Source organism: Scleropages formosus, chromosome 15 (genome assembly GCF_900964775.1).
Source record: "Scleropages formosus chromosome 15, fSclFor1.1, whole genome shotgun sequence".
NCBI classification, from domain to species: domain Eukaryota; kingdom Metazoa; phylum Chordata; class Actinopteri; order Osteoglossiformes; family Osteoglossidae; genus Scleropages; species Scleropages formosus.
The window spans coordinates 27,909,520-27,932,215 of record NC_041820.1 but is presented as its reverse complement, the minus strand read 5'-3'; the positions used below and the strand labels follow the sequence as shown (position 1 = coordinate 27,932,215).

At 44.3% G+C, this 22,696-nt stretch overlaps 1 long non-coding RNA gene and 1 pseudogene across 1 annotated transcript; both read right to left on the bottom strand.

Annotated features, from left to right (window-relative positions):
• Positions 1-4,354: 4,354 nt before the first annotated feature.
• On the bottom strand, positions 4,355-9,370 carry LOC114912332 (uncharacterized). The gene is made up of 4 exons (XR_003798203.1): positions 9,262-9,370; positions 8,537-8,717; positions 6,888-6,958; positions 4,355-4,744 (listed from the first exon to the last, which is right to left on the bottom strand). It is a non-coding gene; the product is annotated as an uncharacterized LOC114912332 (long non-coding RNA).
• A 253-nt stretch (positions 9,371-9,623) lies between these two features.
• Positions 9,624-13,756, bottom strand: LOC108941588 (cAMP-specific 3',5'-cyclic phosphodiesterase 4B-like; annotated as a pseudogene).
• Positions 13,757-22,696: the final 8,940 nt, after the last annotated feature.

Genomic DNA, 22,696 nt, shown 5'->3' with positions numbered 1-22,696 from the left:
TGCTGCTCTCACGCTTGTAAGCAAACTGGTAGGGATCTAATTTATCCTGAATAGACTGAAAGACCAAATGGGAGATGATTTTTTCCAAAGATTTCATTAATACAGAGGTAAGTGCTACAGGTCGATAATCGTTACACTCTTTGGAACATGTTTTCTTAGGAAGTGGGATTATGTAGGAAGTTTTATATGCATCCAGCAATGGACTGCCACACAGGGGCGAGCTCCTCACTGTAGTTCTTCAAAACAAAGGCACCAATTTTGTTGGGGCTGGTGGACTTATGTGCATTAAGATGTCTAAATGCGTTGGCCACCTGTCCTACTGAAATTTCCACTCCCTCATCAGGCCCTATAAGTACTGATCTCAGCACATCACTGCAGCTCTCTACAGTCCCAGAAGTCTCGAACCTGGTAAAAAAACGTATTCAACTCTACAGCAAAGGCTACCTCATCGTTTGTTACCAATGACTTCTGTTGTTTACTGGGCATACCTGCCATGCTTTTCATGGTCTCCCACATTTTTCTGGGATTATTAGCCTTAAAAGACTCTTCTAGATATCATTAATAAATAGCCTTTGCCTTCCTGATTTTATCTCTCACTTCCTTGCCCCTCTTTTGCAGCTCCAATTTATCCTTATTTTTAAAGGCTATTTTCCTCTGATTCATTATACGTTTAATGTCTTTGGTTATGTAGAATTTATTACTAGGACACATTTTAATTGATTTTGTGGGAATAATAGACTCAGCACAAAAATTAATATAATCACTTGTAACAGCATGCTGAGTCCAAAGTGCCCTCCCTCAGCACCTCCCAGTCAGTACAGTCAAAACAGGCTCCCAAAGCTTCTTTGCTGTCCTGTGTCCAGTGTCTTACCACCCTATTCAAAGGTTTATTACTTTTTAGTTTGGTCCAATAAGTTGGAATAAGATGCACCACATTATGATCAGAGTTGGCTATTGGTGGTTTGCTTTTGGAATGATAGGCATTACTAATGTTTATGTAGCATTTGTCCAATATATTATCCTTCCTCGTTCCACATTTTACAACCTGTTGAAATCCTGGCAAAGTTTTCTCCAGGTTGCAGAAGTTAAAATCACCAAGAACAACGGTGGGGGCATCAGAAAATTGTTGTTCTAAATTGCACACACTGTCCGCTATTAAGGCTGCAGCCCGATGCACTTTGCCGCTTATTGGAACATAAACAACAAACAGCAGGATGCAACCAAATTCCTAAGGGAGGAAGAATGGTCTCAACCCAATGCCCAGCAGGTTCTCGGTTTTGGCTCCGTTGTGGTGGAATGACCTTCCCCTCCCACTCAGAACTGCAGGAACTCTGTCCACATTGAAGAAGGTTCTGAAAACTCACCTTTTCCAGATGCATTTCACCCAAGATGTCTCCAGCTTATGTACGGTGTAAATGTTCATCCACTGTAACTTCATGAGAATCCCCAGATAAGCCTTTATTCAGCCACTACACCGGCATTATATGTGACTGTTTGTGTGATTGTCTGAGGCACCATGCACCCGGCGTGCTTGGATTTCTCAATAAACATTCACATTTTCTTTAAGAACTTAAACGTGTATACTTTGCAGTACATTTATAATACAGAGCACAGTACATAGCAACTTAAATGGAGCCTTTGCACTCGACTGCTTTGAAACTCGACCGCCTTGAAACTCGTACTCATCGGACCAGTCGAAGCCCACTGAGGCACCACGCACCCGGCGTGCTTGGATTTTATAAGAAACTTTCACATTTTATTTAAGAACTTAAACGTGTATACTTTGCAGTACATTTATAATACACAGCACAGTACATAGCAACTGAAATGGAGCCTCTGCACTCGACCGCCTTGAAACTCGTAATCATCAGACCTGGCCAAGCCTGCTGAGGCACCACGCACCCGGCGCGCTGTGAATGGATTTCTTAATAAATGTTCACATTTTATTTAAGAACTTATATGTGTATACTTTGCAGTACATTTATAATACACAGCACAGTACATAGCAACTTAAATGGAGCTTCTGCACTCGACTGCTTTGAAATTCGACCGCCTTGAAACTCGTACTCATCGGACCTGGCCAAGCCCGCTGAGGCACCACGCACCCAGAGTGCTTGGATTTCATAATAAACATTCACATTTGATTTAAGAACTTAAACATGCATTATTTGCAGTACATTTATAATACACAGCACAGTACATAGCAACTTAAATGGAGCCTCTGCACTCGACCGCCTTGAAACTTGTAATCATTGGACGTGGCCACACCCGCTGAGGCGCCACACACCCGGCGTGCTTGGATTTTCTAATAAACGTTCACATTTTATTTAAGAACTTAAACGTGTATACTTTGCTGTACATTTATAATACACAGCACAGTACATAGCAACATAAATGGAGCCTCTGCACTCAACTGCTTTGAAACTCGACCGCCTTGAAACTCGTACTCATCCGACCTGGCCAAGCCCGCTGAGGCACCACGCACCCGGCGTGCTTGGATTTTATAAGAAACGTTCACATTTTATTTAAGAACTTAAACGTGTATACTTTGCAGTACATTTATAATACACAGCACAGTACATAGCAACATAAATGGAGCCTCTGCACTCAACTGCTTTGAAACTCGACCGCCTTGAAACTCATACTCATCCGACCTGGCCAAGCCCGCTGAGGCACCACGCCCCCGGCGCGCTGTGAATGGATTTCTTAATAAAAGTTCACATTTTTTCCAAGAACTTAAACGTGTATACTTTGCAGTACATTTATAATACACAGCGCAGTACATAGCAACTTAATTGGAGCCTGTGCACTCGACCGCTTTGAAACTCCACCGCTTTGAAACTCGTACTCATCGGACCTGGCCAAGCCCGCTGAGGCACCACGCCCCCGGCGTGCTTGGATTTTATAATAAACGTTCACATTTTATTTAAGAACTTAAATGTGTATACTTTGTAGTATATTTATAAGACACAGTACAGTACATGGCAACTACAGTGGAGCCTCTGCACCCGACAGCTTTGGATCTCGACCGCTTTGAAACTCGTACTCATCAGAAAAAACTCGTACTCATCAGACCTGGCCAAGCCCGCTAAGACAACACGCATCCGGCGTGCTTGGATTTTATAACAAAAGTTCACATTTTATCCAAGAACTTAAACATGTATACATTGCAGTATATTTATAAGACACAGTACAGTACATGGCAACTACAGTGGAGCCTCTGCACCCGACAGCTTTGGAACTCGACTGCTTTGAAACTCGTACTCATCGGACCCGGCCAAGCCCGCTGAGGCACCACACCCCTGGCTTGCTGTAAATGGATTTTTTTAAAAATGTTCACATTTTTAAAAACAACTGAAACGCGTATACATTGCAGTATATTTATAATACGCAGTAGAGTACATGACAACTACAGTGGAGCATCGGTACTCGAACGCTTCGATCCCGGTCAAGCCCGCTGGGGCACCACGCCCCCGTGCTGTAAAAACGCTGAAAAAAATTATATGTTGAATTTACTCAATTTTATTATATCAAAGGGATGCACGAAATAAACGTGTCTAAATCCAGACATTTTTAAGTTGACTGTACTTAATGTTTTTAAGTAAGATCTATTCTATTTTATTTGTATTTTTAGCTTAACCATTTTAAGTACAGTTTACTCTAATTCAAATCTATTGTTAGATTTTTCCATTTTTACATTTAATTGAACATTTCTAGCCATTATTAGCTTAACTTTCAATAGACTAAATATTCAGACAAATAAAGGAAACAGTGTATTTTTACAACTGTGACTTTGTGGCACTTGAATTAGGCAATTCAGAAACATCTGTCAGAGTGAAGTCTAATAAACCAAGACTGCAGAAGACATACAGTATAATTTCTTCAACAAGCATCACTTGAATTAACTGAGACCCTTAGCTGACTTACATAAAAGCTTCTTTAGAAAATAATAGAAGAATCTTTTACAGTGGAGAAAAACTAAATATGATGCTCAGATTCTACTAGGCAATGGAAACATAAAAATAAATTACTCGCTGACAAATCCGAAAGCTTTTGTCAGTCATGATCCGTGACCAGACCTATCACAAGTTTTGTTCTCAGAAACAAGAGTGCCTGTAATACAAGTCACTTTCTCAACCCTTGATTGGCTTAAGATCTTAAAACAAAATGCACCAGTACCATTAACAAAGAGTAACAGCACCATTCCTGACCACTACCAACAGAAACAGCACAAATTTTCATTTCTAATGAATAGTCCTCAAAATCCCTAGGACACCTTTAAATATTCATTTTTTTCCCAGTTTGTTCTTCAGTTTACAAGATCTTCTGAAACTGCATTTCACATCATTGTACATGTTCTCTCTCACCCCCCAGCAAAAAAACATAAATACCACTGCAGCTTTACAGGGTGCGGCTGACAGAGTCTTACAGTCCAGCACTGATTTTGTTCTTTAAACCAAGGATTTTGGGGGACCGCCTTTCACTATCCATCCGAAATAGCACTTTTTGAATAAATTCATAGTAATACTTAAGATGTTTGGGGTAAGCCATGTTCAGTGCATAGATGACTCCAAGCATCATTGCAGAAGCTCAGGGTACAGATCCAGTGTTCTCCAGAATGACAGCTCCTTCAACAAACGCCAATATCATCATAATGTCCAGTTTCTGCACCCTCCTTGTTGACGACATATATGCCCGTTGTAGATTTTTGCAGGTCTCTTAGGATGTCATCTCCATTAATGTCCTGTAGATTTAAATATAACAGGAGAAAAAAAGAAAGCATGTATTCATGCAGTTATTTTAATGTTAATTACATACACTTGCTCACATACCTATCAACCCCTAAAGATAAGTCTGGTGATATTGTGTATATCTCTTCCTATCAAGTCTTTTTTGCAGAGCCAAACCGATAAAGAATGTCTCCTACTAACAAGTATTATGTGTGCATCAAAGCCTTATGTATACACTCAGTTGTCAGTTTCTTCGGTACATTTAGCTAAAAGCAATGCAGTTTAATACACACACACACACACATTTTCAGAACCGCTTGTCCCAGACAGGGTCGCGGGGAACCGGAGCCTACCCGGCAACACAGGGCGTAAGGCCGGAGGGGACACACCCAGGACGGGACGCCAGTCCGCCGCAAGGCACCCCAAGCGGGACTCGAACCCCAGACCCACCAGAGAGCAGGACTGTGGTCCAACCCACTGCGCCCCAGTTTAATACAATGGTTATGAAATACTACTTTCGTTATGGTTATAATGTTTAATTTTTATTCAAATTTTCAAAGAGGTGGTAATTCAGCTGTGTCGTAATTTTGGAGGCTGCAGTTCGTGGTGCTGTTAAATTATATTGGATTTACTTACATGCGTTTCTATTATTCTGACCACCCCACTTATATCAATGAAGCTAGGCTAAATAACAGAAGCACCTCTCTTTATAACATTGTGAAAGCTATTTTTTCTACCTATTCAAGAGTTTTGAACCAAAGTTATTGGTGCTGACACAACAGCTTGTAATGATTAGTGGGCAAGTGACATTAAATCATAAAACATTTTCTTGAATAGAAAACAGTACATGTGACACTGACTTACCACATACTCCTGAACAAGAGGTCCATCATCCTCACCTAAATAGATGCAAAGTGCTTTGAGGACTCCTGTCCTTTTACGGTTAATGTAACGTAAGCTGTGCTTCTGACTTTTATGCGACTTGAACGTGAGTATCACAGAGTGAGTGTGTTTCACTGATGCATTGATGAGTAGCTCCTTGTAAGTAGTGTATCTAGCAGTGCAGTCACCTTGGTGAATAAGGTGTATGGGCTAGTACACTACATAATGTTCGTTGTAAGTCGCTTTGGAGAAAAGCGTCTGCTAAGCAAATTAATGTAAATGTATTGATAGCCTTTAAACATACAAGTGACTGTCTCATTGTTTTTCAGATGATGACTTATGTGCACAAAATAGTCACGTTCTGTTCCAAATTCACTACGGCCACATGCATGACAGGAGAATGTCATAACTATATCAGAGTGCGTTAAGGTATTGGCGTGATTCCTCGATAAGTGTGTCAAGAGTGAATTCCAAGTCTTATAAAAACATGGACAATGAGGATATACACATTTAATACGATGGCCTTTTCCGAAATGACCACGTTTTAGTCTGCAATGTTTAAGAAGTTCTGATCGCCTAGGCCCTAGACACTTCAGTGCCACAGTCTTTACACTGCCACATAAACTAGACAAACAACAAAGAGAGAAAAGGGACAAAAAAAATTAAACATTAGTGATGATCTCTGGGGCACGGAGATCCGCATCATCTTTGATTATATAAAGCCGTACGCGGTGAAATAAATACAATCTGTTCAGTGTAACATATATTTTGGCCATGATGGAATCTCATATGATGCTGAGTAAACAGAACTAAAATCCCAGCAGTTCACTCAAAACATGAAGAGTTAGGCTGTCGACACATGACCTGCGGCAGGTTGACTCTGTGCTGCAATCAGTCATTATTATACTAGAGGAAAACCAAAGACAGAGAACCACATCTAGCAAGAAGCTGAAAGATGAAGAAAGTGAAAGAAATGTGTACCAGTACTTTTTTCAGCATGAATGTAACAGCTCTTCAATGTGAATTATAAGATGACGACCCACCGGTGTCAAGCTCCTCCTTCTTCCCTATATATTTTCCCTTCAGTTTAGCTTTTTTGTATGGTCATTTACCGTACCATAACCATGGTACCAGTAAAGAAAGAAAAAATGGATACCACACAATTAGCTGTTGCAGATCTATGTAGTTGTGGTTTAAATCATTGTTTACATTGAATGACTGCTGAAATACTGCTGCCATCAGTATAGCTTTTAAGTGTTTGTTAAATGCACTTACCAAAACAATATGGGGTCCCCAAAAAGTTAAGTTCTGTTCCACACCACACCAAGATCAGACATGAGAAGAACCTGCAGTTAAAATAAATTAAAAATGAACAGGAATTAGCTAAATGGCAAGCCTGTTGGCGAAGAAAATGTAGTTGTCCAATAATGACCAAAACTTGTGTCTACACAGAACACATGCCTGCGGCGCAGATCAGATCACTACAAACTTATTTTTGAAGATGTTAAGCGCAAATTTTCATTATTTTGCATATGAAATATGCAACAAATGACAGTTTAGGAGAGAACAGACTTAATTTTCAGTAATAATTTATTAACTTATTTCTTAATTCACTGGTGGAATATTTTCTAGCGAGTGTGATATTTCTCTGATGAGCGATTATGAAATCACGTTACAGCATTCAGAAATTATGCTTTCAAAGCTGAGCTAATCACACAGACAAAATACTCGTAGTACTCCATTTTCATAGTACATTAGAATTTCTGATGAAAGCAGAGCACAAAACAGAACTAAAAAACGTTAACCTACTAACTAATTTAGGATTAACTTATCCCTGCTTTATTCTGCCTTGACTGGTGTTTCCACTTGACTCAGTGTCTGTGCTCCTCAATCCATTCAGAGCTGCCTCTGCTCAACGCGGCAAAACTAGTTACTATGAACTGAGAAATTTTTCTCACTCATTTCAACAGACTTAGTTTCTCTGAGCCTTTTGGTCTCGCCTTCACGTTTTGAGCTTTGCTATTCATCATGACATGTTGCAACAAGTGCATCACACCGCTTACACTAAGTTAACCTGGCCTTGGTACCAGAGAGAGCAGAGGGGGAGCATCCTAAGCAACACATGTCATGATGATGATGATGATATACTGTTAGCGGCGCTGAGCTGAGGGGAGTCAGTTGTATCAGCGTCCGTCGTGTAAACAGTTGATATTAGTTAGTGTTCATGTGTGTACAAAGTTGCGTGTCTTGTATTGTCTGGAGCATCTTTGTTAAGACTGCTAGTGAAAGACACGATCACGTACGCGTCGAATATTAGAAGAGCATGTTCCTTTTACCCCGCAGTGCCTGCCTCCCGCACCAGTTTGATTCTAGTAGTAGCTCCATGGGGCGGACGGACGCTACAAAATACACCAAGATCATTCATTTCGCATCATGTCAGCAATTTTCTGTGATAATGCTACATGCCTAACTGACAAGACATACATCATCTGAACCACTTGTCCCATACGGGGTCACGGGGAGCCGGAGCCTAACCCGGCAACACAGGGCGTAAGGCTGGGGACACACACCCAGGACTTCTATTTGTGCCTGACTGGACTGATGGAGGCCCAGGTTTTCTTAAATATTTCTGTAGCCAATTCCTATTTTATGAGCTGCAACAATTCTTCTTTTGAGGTCCTCTGAAATCTTTTTTGATCTGGTCATGTTGCACTTCAGCAGGTCTTTGCTACGGAGGCCAGGTAGCCAAATTGAAGAATTCTTTAATAGAACAGGTCACCTCAGACACACATACCTGAATGGCATCTCACTAATTGGAAACCCTGACTTTAATTACCGTGCTTCCTAGAGGTTCATATACTTTTTCCCTCCTTGAGCTTGAATATTTAAACAATTTGAATTACACACACAGACACCATTTGTACCTGACTCTTCACCACAGATGAGGTGTGTCTATCACACATAGCACTGATCTCCATGCCGCGTTCGCGCTCCTTGTCCCCATCTGAAGAATTTTTTCATGATACGTTCGGTGCACTGGTGGTACACGGCCAGTGGCTTCGTGGGATTGCTGAGGTCTGCACAGTGCACCATGATCCTCAGTACCTGCAGTAAGACCCCACCACAGGATCCCAGTGGTTATTACAGCCTTATACACATTAACCCTAGTACAGACACACACTCGTACAAGACCCTAGTAGTATTGTGCATAGCACAATAGCGTAGCATAGTAGTTATTGTGATTTACATATATAAATACAGAAACATGAAATGTCTGAATGACTTTTATACACATACCAAGAGCAGAATGGTTACTTCAGTCTTATAACAGTTTTGAAGTTCTTTCATTCAGTTCCATTCTGTCCAATTCAACGTATTTTTATAGAGTGCTCTTCTCATCATAGAGCACTGAACAAAGTTTCAAGTCAAGAAACAATACAGTATAACAGGAAAAACTGTAGCTAACTCTCTGGAAGAACCAGCTAGCAGCTGAGGAGCAGAAAACAAAGAAAAAAAAGCTCCCATTGCAAAGAAGGGGATGCCAAAACGTGCCATGCGCACATAGAGCACACTCAAGAGGTTACAGCATAGAAGCCCATACTCATTCTCTGTGGTTACCGTAGTCCTCAGTCTACTGGTCTATTCTTACCTCTATGCGGTGAGTGTAATGGTCCAGTAACAGCACTCCTCAACTTGTCACCTTTTTATTCTCTACCATTGTTTTCAGATTGGCTAACAGACTCATGTGTTTAGACATACCAGTTGCTGGGACCTACACAGGGAGCAGAAAATTACAGTTTTTCAATTAACTGAACCAGAAGATAATCCAAACCAGCATCTACAAATGCTTTCATGAACATGTCAGTGCCCTCTGCCCTCCTTTGCTGGGTTGATGTTGGTCTCTTAAGACATGATATGCTGTTGGGTTCTGTGCTATGTGTTTTGGTGAAATGAGTTGGGTGTCCATTGCTTTATTCCCTATTCCACCAATCTTTCAGTAGTGTGAGTCCACTACGAGTCCAAAGTGACGGCACTCTGATTCCCAGGAGTTTCACTGGTTCCTTTCTTTGGGGCTGAATCCTTCAGTTTAGCAAAGTAACCCTCTTGACAGGAGTCTGTGGTTTGTTAGACTCACACATTTTTCAGCTGCGATTAAAGCCTTCACCAAGAGTTTTGGTTTGATATGATGTATTGTCAGCAGTCCTTGTTTGTAATTTACAGTATATGTTACAAGAAAGTCGTGCCCTAGTGAAAAAAACTAGAAGTGTGTGATACCGCACGGACTGCAGGCAGAGTGTTTGCCCCAGCAGAGATCACGAAAGAAAGGACATCAGGTGGTGTAGCGGATATCATTGTCCACAGCGGATTGTCCCTACTGTAGTGCTCTAGACAGCCATAGAAGAATAAGGTGTCCACCCGTCACATCCGGACACTCGTGAGATAAAAAAGGAGCTTGCTGTGTAAAGGCACATATTGCTGTTGTGTGGTGCTGGAAAGCATTTTTGTCCAACATTAGAATGTTAACATTTAATGAGTTGTTTGCTCACTTTGAGGGCAGGCGTGGAGCGCAGGACATGAGTGGACTGCGTGACATCTGCTCCACGCGGACTGTTGTGGTAGGACACACTCGCGTTGTAGTGGTCCTCTACGGTTATCACATAGGCCATCAATGTGTCCTCTGGCATTCGGAAGGTCTTCATGACATCCCTTTCCTTCTCACAGCCATGCAAACACACACAGAGCCACGTAAACTCAGCCAAGGTCCGTTGAAGATGTTGGAATGAAACAGATGACTGCAGTCCCAAGGGGCTGAAGGAGCTCCTTCTCATCCTGCTCTCTCTGAAGTACTGACTTTGACAGCGAGTCAGTTTGTATATTGAACATAAAATGAAGTACATCAGCACAGATAAGCAAATGCTGTTAAAACTAACTGGCAATTGAAAAATAGAAAATAAATCAATAATGATACAAATAAAATTGTAACTGGAGCAGATGGACATCCATTCAAAGGGTGCGTGTCTGAGTGCGTAAACATAAGCAGACAGGCGAGTAGCTTTCAGGCACAGGTGGGCTTGGTGTCACAGGAGTCATTGTCCAAGTGCAGCAGCTGCACTCACCAAGGAATGTGCTGGACATGTCCTCGGACACCTGGACTCCAGAGCGACTCATCTCAGACAGGTGGGAGAGCTCTCGGTTCAGCATCCGCTTAAACTGTGGGCGGAGTCAATCAGGATGAGAGAGTGTGTTTGTTTTGTGCTCCTTCTCTCACAGTGAATACACACACACAGCCCTGTGAAGTCCATTGTTCATGCTCATCCTCACAGACCCACAGCATTCCATAACCAGTCTCCATGGCAAGAAAAAAGGTTTCCCTGGCAACCGAATCTTCACATTGTTCAGGATCAGTGTTGGTGTTTTGGAAAAACACCACAGTGGTGAGCAGATGGAGAAACGTGACATACATCCTACAGCAGTGAGACTCGGAGAGAGACACCACACACGGTAGCACTCAGCGGGCGTCTCTAAGAAAGTACACAAAGAGTGCCCAGCTGGACAGCAGCGGGAAACGCACCACACACAGCTGGGTGTTAATCTAAGTGATGCTATGCACAGATGGGGGGCAGTCTGAGTGAGAAAACACACACAGTGGAAGGATGACCACAGGTCACATTTGGGGGGTTGCCACACACTCTCACATGGTGGTTGTCGGTGCCGCGGTACGAGTGTCAGTCAGCACAGGTGAGATCTGCACCTTGGTCGAGGCCACGTCGCTGACGGAGCGGTGCGTTTCGATGGTCTCCGACTGGTCCAAGCACCAGTCTAGCTCCTCCAAGGTCTCGTGAGCCAGTTGCTGGTAGGCCTCCTCTGTGAGGTCACATGAAGGCAACATCAAGGTCACATGACTGTGCTGATGTTTGTGTGTGGATGAGTGCGAGTGTGAATGTGAGTGATGCAAAGGGTATCGAACTAAACGTACCGGAGAGCACTGTCCTGGGAGTGGTTTGCTGCATTCCCAGTGGAGACCTCCTGCATGTTACACCAGGGATACGTGAACATCGCCACCTAGTGGCCATTGTGGGGAACGCAACATTATTTTGAGGCCGATGGAAAAAAGGCTTCACCACGTTCAAGGAACCACAGAAAGAATCGTACTTTCATAGTTCAGTGACACAATGCTACTCACACACACTCTGTCAAACACGCTCTCACACACTCACAGACTGTCACAGAGGAGGTGGTAACATGGTTCTCACTGACTGCAGTGACAGTTTAGATTGGCAGGTTTCACCAAAAGCGAGACACCGACTTGACCGTGGGTGATGAGATGTTGGCGAGGAGGGCAAAGTTGATCCTTACAGATCACAGACTTGCCAGAACCTGGAAAGAGAGGAGAGCCCGATGAGTGATTGTGAGCGATGCTCTAGGCTAGATGAGTCGTCCTCAGGGGTAAACCCAGCTGGAATTCAGGGCTCAAGAACCGAGGGACTCGGATCACCAACTCCGTGTGCAAAACAGCCTCACCTGAGCAAAAGGGGTGACAATGAAGTCTTCTGTGAGCCTGAGGAGAGGAACGACAAGAACATAAAAGTCAAGCGTGCAAACAACAATTAGTGAATAAAACAAAGTACATAAAATTTCCTCTCACAGTGCAAAGACATTCTGTTCAGGTGAGCTGGGAACTACAAACTGACCTTTCTGAACATCAGCGCATGTGTGAGAAACGTCCAAAGAAAGGTCAGGAATGAGGAAGGTGATGGCATGTGAAGGTACAAACAATGGGACTTCAAAGTCACAGTGAATGAAACTCACAGTATTGGAGGAGAAGTGATTACTAAGCATTTTACGCACAGGCTCCTCAGGTTTTGGATGTCTGAGCCACAAATTGCTAAAGGCAAAAACATCTTCCAGTTTATTTGTGATTGCACTTTTCTTTAACTCTTTTTTAAAAACATCTGTGGAGGAACAAATATGACCTGCGTTTACCCTCTGAGCTGAGAGATGGCAGTAAAGAGCAGCCAAATGGAAGAGGAGTGTGGGACTACCTGAATTCAGTTCACTTCCACAGTGTTTACAGCTCCTGCCTGGGGATCCTGAGTGTCAGCGATCAACAGCAAAATGAGGAAAGCTATGTACGCTTATGGGATCAATCAATCAGTCATTACCTGGCATTCAATGGGAACTTGTGGAGGTCACATTTTTATTTACATTTATTCAGTTAGCAGACACTTTTCTCCAAGGCGACGTACATCCCAGCGAAAATACAATGTGTTCATTACATTAGGAGAAAGAGACACGTGATTCTTAAGTAGTTAGTTTGTTTCTTTCCACCATATGAACCAATGTTCAGTCATATTTTGAGTCATTGTTAAATTCTGCAACGGAGTGTCATCACATGCAGAGTGTACCCTGCCTAGCCTTGGGCTCTGTGCTTCTGGAACAGGCTCTGGACCACCGGGACCCCCAACTGGCCAAGTGGTTAACAACAGGAAAGGTGAAGTGCATCATTTTTCAATTGGAACACAGCTTGAAGTGCATAAAAATATTAGTGTCTCTAAAGGTTTTTTTTTTTTTTTTTTAACCTATCATAGCTATCTGAGACATTTACAGAAACCAATCAGCAAATCAATCAAGTGACACCTCAATAACAATTAACCTTCCATGGATTGTGACTCGGTGGTGAAAAATGACTTTGGACTTACAAACAAAGAAGACTTCCAAACACACATGGGGCCCCAGTTGTGTTTGCAGCTGTGAGTTCCGAGGACTAGTCAGTGAGCTTGTGAGATACACAGTGTGTTTAGAGACTGTGCAGAGATATGGAGCGGGAGCCTCTTACCCTTCGCTGGTAAGAGAGGAGTTGCGGGACATGGCCCTGGGAGACGGGTCGTAGTCAGAGTCCGAGCGGTATAGGAAGGACTCGCGCCGCTGGCTCTGTGGGAAGCAGGGGTGCAGCAGCAGACCTGGACTCTCCTGCAAAGCCAGAGGACTCCGTTCTTGGGATGGAACATTGTCCACCTCCAGGCTGTGAGAAACACGCAACTTGTGAGACCAGGGAGGGACTAGTGGAAACATTCACCTGGCCAGGTGCACCTCCCACATGGCTCCTACCTGTCCGAGTCAGCATGAGTGATGGCGAAACGCATTCTGCCTTCAGATGATTCATTCAGGATGGAACTTACATTGAACAGGGACTCCATTCTTTCGAAAGATGTTGTCTCGGCTACAAGGTGTTCGACTCCTCGCTCTGGACTCTCTGCCTCGGTCTCTAAAGGAGAGATGTAACGCAGCACGCTGTATAAAGGAGCAGGAACTAACAAAGACAAACTGGGTGAGAAAACTGTTATACTGATGCTCTCATAAACAAGTAGAGACTGAAACAGGGCATGGTGACCCAAGGCTGGAGACAAAAAAGATAACGCATTCGCGTCAAGTGCGGAAAACAGAATAAGGTCCACATCTTTGCAAAATCCCCAGAAAAGAAGAAGACCAAGAAAGCAGAAAGATCCAGCCTTAACCATAGCTCCAGCCATAACTTTAGCTCTAACCGCAACACAAGCTCCAACCCTCATCCTAGCTGCAGTCCTAACCCTTGTTCCAACCCCAACCCTAGCTCCAACCCTAAACCAAGCTGCAACCCTAATCCAAGCTCCAACCCTAACTGTCACATCCTGAGCTGTGACAGGCATGCTGGTAGCAAGGAATCAGTAAGATGCCAGCAAAAATAGCATCAATGAAGTATTGAATTTTGTTGTTGCTGCTGCCTGTTCACATACACTTCACCGTGTACTGTTACACCGTTTGTTTTGGTCCAGTATTTCACTTAACATTTTCTGTTTGAACCAGGTTAGGTGCTGGGAAAGGCCTACCATTATCCATTTGTCAATAACTATTAACATTTCTTTAATTAAAGTATGACAAGTACAGGTAGGTGGTTGTTATAAATAAACACCTTTAATGCAGTTTTCAAGGATCATTTCTATAGTTTCTTTGCTTACCATGATTCAGCAGTTTAACATCTTTCTTGTGCTGGTTAGCCTGTATTGCAAACTAGATGGACTGAATCACTTGGGGTATTTCTAGGTGGGAGTCCTTAGGCACAACCAACTTGACAGGGGTGATTTACTGTGTAATGGGATAAATGTTTTTATATATTGTAAGATAGGGATATTTATTATAGACAAATGTTTTGTATGGTTTGTATGTTTTTGTATTTATGTTGGGTGTTATTTTTGCAGAATATGCATTTTGGAATTAGTTGTTGAGGCTGTTATGGTGTAGCCAGAAGGGTGGAATTACTGCTATAAAGCTTGTATTTGGTCACTAATTAGGAGACTCACGCAGACTCATGCAGACAGGCACTCACTCAGAGAATGGGAAAGCTGTGTATTGCTGTTGGTGTAAGGGGATTAAGCCCATGGCTCATAGGCCTTATTTTCTTTTGTAACCAAATGTTTATTTTTGTATTTGTCTGGGGTTGAAGTGTTTTTGAAGGTCATCTTTTTAAGTAAAGAAAAATAAACATTTTTGGTCTTACTACTTCGGTTTTTCACTGTTGCTTCCATCCATTGTCCAAACTCTCACACTAACCCTAGCTCCCACCCTAACCTTAGCTTCAGCCCTAACCCAAGCTCCAAACGTAATAATAGTACCAGCCCGAAACCTAGCTCTAAATTTGCCATATCTCCAGCTCTAATCCAAGGTCCAACCCTAATCCAAGCTGCAGCCCAAACCTAAGCTCTAACCCAAGCCCAAGTTGCAGCCCTAACCCATGCTCTAACCCTAACCCTACATCTAACCCTAACCATAGCCCCAGCCAAAACCTAAGCTGCAACCCCAACCCTAGCTCCAGCACACACACGACTCATACACGCTCAAAAGTTTTTTCTTGAACAAAATCTCCCATCCCCCAGACCAGACATAACCCATTCATGTTCAAAAATTTTTTTTTCTTAAAAAATCTCCCATCCACAGCCTACCCCTATCCAAGAATACAAACCTGCTCTGGATACCTAAACCTCAACCACTTCACAGCACATTAACCAGAAAATTTTCAACCCACCTGCAATTCCACAAAAGGCTCACAAGGGGGAGACATTACTCCACTACAAAAAACTAAAAAAATTCTCTGACAACACATTTGATTCTTGGTCCACCTCTCTCTCACAACTGGACACCCCATAGGCAAACACACACACATACATAATGCATTTACACACCTCCCAGCAACGCTTCATTCACCAGCATCACTCCACCAAGCACAAACACACCAAGAACAAAAGGGACATGTTACAGCCTGGAGGAGAATACTGTGTTACCAGAGCAACCAAAATACAACTGTGTAAACAAAGTCCATAACTCTCCTCAGCCTAACCCTAGCTCAAACCCTCAGCCTTGCTCCAACCCTAACCTAATCCTCAACCCTAACCTTACCGCCAAACTTAACCCTAGCTCCAACGTTAATCCTAGCTCCAACCCTAACCTTAGCTCCGACTCTAACTCTCCCTCCAACCCTAACCCAAGACCACACCCAAAGACTTGCTCCAACCCTAGCCCTAGCTCACACCATAACCCAAGTTCTATGCATAGCTCCAGCCCTAACCCTAGCTCCTGCCTATCCATAGCTCTAGCCCAAACCCTAACTCCAATCTTAACCATAGCTCCTGCCCTATCCATAGGTCCAGCCCTAACTCTACCTCCAACCCTAGCCCAAGCTCCAGCTCTATACCTAGCTCAAACCCTAACCCAAGCTCTAACCCTAGCTCCAGCCCTATCCATAGGTCCAACCCTAAAACTAGCTTCAACCCTAAACCTAGCTCGAACCCTTTGCCTTCCTCCTACCCTAACCCCAGCTGCAGCCCCATCCCTAGCACCAACTTTAACCCTAGCTCAAACCCTAACCCTAGCTCCACCCCAAACCATAGCTCAAATGCTAACCCTAGCTCCAACCCTAACTCTAGCTCAAACCCTGACCTAAGCTCTAACCCCAGCTCCAGCTGAAACCTTAGCCCCAACCTTAACCGTAGCTCCTGCCCTATCCATAGATCCAGCTTTTGCCCTAGCTCCAACCCTAACCATAGCTCCATCCATAACCCTTGCTGCAACCCTAAGCCAAGCTCCAATCCTAACCCTAGCTCCAGCCCTAAGCCTTGCTCCAACCATAATGCAAGCTCAAACCCTAACCCTAGCTCCAGCTCTAATCCTAGCTCCAACCTTAATTCTCACTCCAGCCCTAACCTTAGCTCCAACCATAACCCTTGCTGCAACCCTATGCCTAGCTCAGAATAACCCAATTTATTAAACCTTCATTCCCTAACAACATTACGTGACAGACAGTACAAAAAAAAAAAAAATGGAGGCCTGGATGAAAAGTAACGTGTATATACTCCAGTCCCATTATGAAGGCATAATACACACACAAAAACCTACTTCTGACTTAGCCAGTGTGGTAGAATAGGAGGTGGGGGTGAAGCTGGCAAAAAGTAGATACAGACACCAATTAAAAGAAGAAATATTGATCAGAAAGAAACATATCCTCGGTCTTAATAAACGAACGGAAAACAACGAGGAAAATGACAGGGTCAGAACAGTAACCTGTCTGGGGCCAGCAAACAGCCACCAGACATACGCACAAGTAACAAACACAGAACAGAACAGAGCAGGAACGGGTAGGACAGGTAAAACAATAGCACAAGTACATAGGGGAGCAGATACACCACCTAGGGCTCCACAGGACAGACAGAGTGGGACAAAAGGAAAAACAAAGCAAACAGAAAATGGCTACAGTGAAGTAAATAAACAGAATGACAAAGGGAAGGAGACGGAAGAAACAGGCAAGGGAACGGGAGGAAAGGGACAGAGACGTACAGGACCTATAAGAACCAGCACCAGCGTAGGGTCCCAGGAGGTAGCAATAATTGAGGCCCTCCCGGAGAGCAGAACAGTTGTGGAAAAACAGACAAGCGGGCAGGGAAACAGAGAGACTACAGTGGAAAGGACACACAATTTACTGAAAGTAGAACAGGCCATAGACGGCAGTGCAACACTCAGTACAGAAAGGGGTGCGGAACAGGAGCAAACAGATAACATAAGAAACATGCACAGGAGCCGGAGCCCCACCCCGTCAATTCGGAGGAGGAACTGGTGCCACAGACTGCAGTAGCCAACTTCTTTCACGTAGCCAAAATATTAGAAGAAAAAAAAACAAACACACCTCCAGACACAACAGGTAATATTAGCTGCAGGACTTCATAACCGTCTGCAACAACCGTACAAGACAGTTATCGAGCGATTACAGCACATGTGGAGGGCGGCAAGGGAAACTTTCCCAAATGCCTCCATACACACGCCCCTGATACAATACTCGGACATGTTACCCAGGGAGCAACAGAACACACCGGACGCCATCAACAGACACACTGAACAACACGGGAGTTCATTACCCATGATCAAAAAACTTCTCTTCAAAGTCGACCGTCTTAACGTAACACGGTGGGCAACAGGAACAGCGCATTTGACCGTCGGACACTGGCTGGACCAGTTAAACTTTCAAGGGTGGAGACGTGCGACAAAAACACAAAGCACACCAACATTATCAACTTGTCCAAAACGTTTACCCTGACAAAACCGGAAGACGAACTTCTGGAGAGAGGCCTCACTTTCATTCCCACACCAGATGGACCAGACTTGGGGGAACTCCTCAGGGACATCCATTCATACAACAGAAAATTGAAACTATTAGACTACTTCAATTTCCAACAAAAGAAACGGCTAACCCCATTTACCAAATCATCTAAATGGGAACCAAATTTGAAACAAGTCAGTCCCAATATTCGGAAATTAATCAAATACAACAGTAAAATAATATGATCCATCACATACACACACACACACACACACACACACACACACACACACACAACCAAAAACGTAACCTCAGCCCACCCTTAAGGGGGGCAATACAGACACTAAGGAAAAACAAATACATAGTCTTTAACCCGGCAGGCAAAGGTTCTGCAATCGTAATAATGCATGCACAACAGGACAAATACGAGGCCACATGACAACTAAGTAATACGGAATATTACACTCCGCTGCCGCATCCACTGGGACCGGAAACAAGTCGAGATTTTAACATAGTTACAAATTAAACAGTACATAACAAAGAAACAAAAACATTACTTAACGGGACCTGAAATTCCGCGGGCCCGAAATTTCTACCTCTCCCAAAAATACACGCAGACCCCGAAACACGGACGATCCCTGGAGAGATCCCCAAAGGAAGACCTACTGTGTCAGACTGCAATAGTGAAACGTATCATATAGCAGAGTACATTGACAGCTACCTGAACCCTCTGTCCCAGCTACCTGAAGGACACATACAACTTCATTAGCAAGCTGGAGAACGTTTCTGTTCCAGAGGATGCAATTTATTCACTATTGACATCAACAGCCTGTACACAAACATTGCCACAGATCTGGGCCTAGAAGCGGTAAGGAGACTCTTCAACAAGTATCCAGACCCGAATAGACCAAATGTGGAAATACTAAAAACTACTGGACATAAGCTTAACCAGAAACGACTTTGTATTCGACTCCAAAAGCTACTTACAGATCCAGGGCACAGCAATGGGCAAGAAATTTGCAGCACCTATGCTAACATATATATATGGCAGATTGGGAGCAAACACACACACACACACATTTTCAGAACCGCTTGCCCCTTACGGGGTCACGGGGAACCGGAGCCTACCCGGCAACACAGGGCGTAAGGCCGGAGGGGGAAGGGGACGCACCCAGGACGGGACGCCAGTCCGTCACAAGGCACCCCAAGCGGGACACGAACCCCAGACCCACCAGAGAGTAGGACTGCGGTCCAACCCACTGCGCCACCTGGGAGCAAACATTATTTGACAAATGCCCAATCAAACCACTTCTCTACTACAGATGTCTAGATGACATTTTCACAGTCTGGCAGCACAGCCTCGCAGACTTCAACACTTTCACAGCTATAATGGACACACCACCCAAAAATAGCAGTAAAACAATACTGGGACACAAGGGAAGTAAACTTCCTGGACACCACTGTATATTACAGTGAATCTCAAAATGGCCTTAAATCACTAAAAACTAAGGTCTTTTTCAAAAAAACAGACAAATATTGTCTGCTACACGAATCCAGTTATCACCCTAAGCACACATTCAAAGGACTAATAAAATCGCAGCTGATCAGGTTCCACAGAATTTGTTCAGAACGAATTCATTTCAAGAATGTAGGCACAGTTTTGTTCCAGGCTCTCTGACCAAGATGGTACACAAGACAATTTTTACGCCACATAAAATCACAAACACTGATACCATTAGAACAGTGACAGTGCATGCCAGGCTGATAACAAAGTACTCTCTCCAGAACACAACACTCAACCACAAACTAAAAAACTGTTTTACTGAAATCAAGGAAGGGTGCCACGCCCACACCTCCGAGCCAACATGGAACACCTGGAACACAGTGCAGACTGAGGCACAAAAGGCTGCGTCAGACCAGCAGCTGATGCGGAACCTTGTTCAGCCTTGTTGTTTGCGACCTCCTAGCTCTTCTAATACCTGCTCCCTAACGCCTTCCCCGCTCCCGTTCCTTGTTCTCACGATCCTGTACCTCTTTATGTTCATCGACCTCTTGCCTGTGTACCGACCTCGCCTTTTGGATTCTCTCTGTACCGACGTTTGCACCTCGAAGACCAATCACCTGTTCTTTGACCTCCTCTCTTGGATTTCCCCGAATACACCACATATACCGCTCTGCACTTGGGTTCGCCGCTTCCATACATGACAAAGGGTATCCACCGCTGGAAAACTTAAAAATAATTTCAGCATACAAAAGGAACAACAAAAATTTAAAAGACTTATTAGTCAGGGCCAAATTTAACTCGGGTTCAAAGGTACCACCAGACTACTACAAACATTTCACACCGTTAAAATATGTCATACACGGAGGAGGGGGACAGCCTGTCCGACAATCAATTACACTGTCCACAAAAAATGCAGTGTACCTGATCACCTGCAACAGGTGTCAAAAAAGGTACGTCGGGGAGACCAAACACGAGCTCAACACCAGGCTAAAATAATACCTATACAGCATCTCCCACAGAACTAGGACCACTGCACTTATAAACGACTTCATAGACCACGGATTGGACAGCCTAAACATCACAGGTCTAGGAGCTAACATCCACTGGTCCACCGGGGACAGGAGTAGAGCAGAACGAAAGTGGATTCACGCACTCCGCACACGAACTCCCGAGGGGCTCAATGAAAGATAAGGTGGAACAAGCACACACAAGCCTAACCCTAGCTCCAACCCTAACCTAACCCCAACCCCAACCCTAATCCTAACTCTTACTCTAGGCTATCCCCAGACCACACGTGAGCACAGCCTACCCCAATCCAAGCATACAAAGCTGCTCTGCACACCTACACCCCAAACACACACACACACACACACACACACACACACACACACACACACACACACACACACATTCACCACAGAAATTTCAACACCACCTGTAATTCCACACTAGACCCACGAGATGGAGACATTACTCAGCAACAAAGAAACTAAAAAATTCTCTGACAACACGTGGGACTTTTGATCCATCTCTCTCCCACAATTGGATGCCCCACAGGCAAACATACACTTACATTATGCTTTTACACACCTCCCAGCAATGCTTCCTTCACCAGCATCTCTCCATCATGCAAAAACACACCTAAAACAAAAGGGACATGCTACTCACTGGAGGAAAACATGGTGTTGCCAGAGCAACCGAAACACAACGGTGTGTACGAAGCCCATAACTCTCCTCTCCACACTGGCCCCGGACAACCGCTTTCTTACCTCAGCACCCGCTGCTGGTCCCAGCTACTCCGCAGCGCCACCAAACGAAGGCTGGGCTTCCACACCATCCCCCATCAGTACCACCTCTGCCCGCACCATCCCCGCACAGGTCGGCTTGCGCTGCGGGCAGCTGCGGAGAAGATGATCTTCCCCCTCACACTGGGTACAGTGGCGGGGGCCTACGCAGTCCTTGGCTAGATGGCCGATTTCCAAACATGGCTGGCACTTCATTGTCTTGCAAGATCTCCCAGGATGTCCCTGACCAAGAAAACAAATGGCAGGAGGGAGGCTGACCATGATAAAATAGGAAGCATCTTGCCTTGCCCAAGGTAAAATATGCAGGCAGGTGCCTATAACCATCCATCCCTGCAGGGTCAGGACGCAGGCGAACTAAAAAGCTTCTCCATCCAGTTCTGATGCCTAGAAGGTCCTGGTTTTCCTCATGTCCGGGGAAGAGGTCGGCAAAATCCCCCAGGAAAGCTGCCACGACATCCACCGACACGAAGGGGTCGAAGACATGGACAGTCACAACTCTTCTATCTGTCCTCCAGAGTAGCTCAATGGAGTAGGGAAGCAGCTTGGAATGCATTGCACTCACCTTACACGTCTCCAATACTCTCCAATAACGTTTAACGTCACCAGCGTGACGTCAAAAAAGGACAATGGCCCATTTCTCTGGATGCAGACAATGTCCTCCGCCAGAAGTCCTAGCAGTCCGAAGACAATCTCACGAATGAAAGGAATGTGCTCATGAAATCCAACGACATCATCCCGGTTCCTCCAGCAGAAGCGGATGGTATTCTTCAAAGCTTGCATCCTTCCAGCCGCCATCCTCACTGTCAATGATGGTCTCTCATCCTCCGCAGGGGCTGCCAACATCGTCAAAGAAAACCCTACTCTGGACAATCTGGTACAAAACAGTTCAAAACAAAATCTCTGCGTCACCCTGTGGGGACGGCAGAGAAGCCACCTGAAACCTTGCACCTTAGGCTTGGCAGGCTAGCCAAAAAAAAAAACTAACTCCTACAAGGGACCAGAGCTTTGCCCCAGGAAAGCTGTGGGCATGCCACACACAGTCCTGTATTAGGCTCCACTCTTCCCCCACTAAAATCTCTGGTACTACACTTTGATTTTAGCCAAAAGGCCAAGAGGTGTCTGGCTTGATCCCGTTTGCCATGGTTTTATGCCA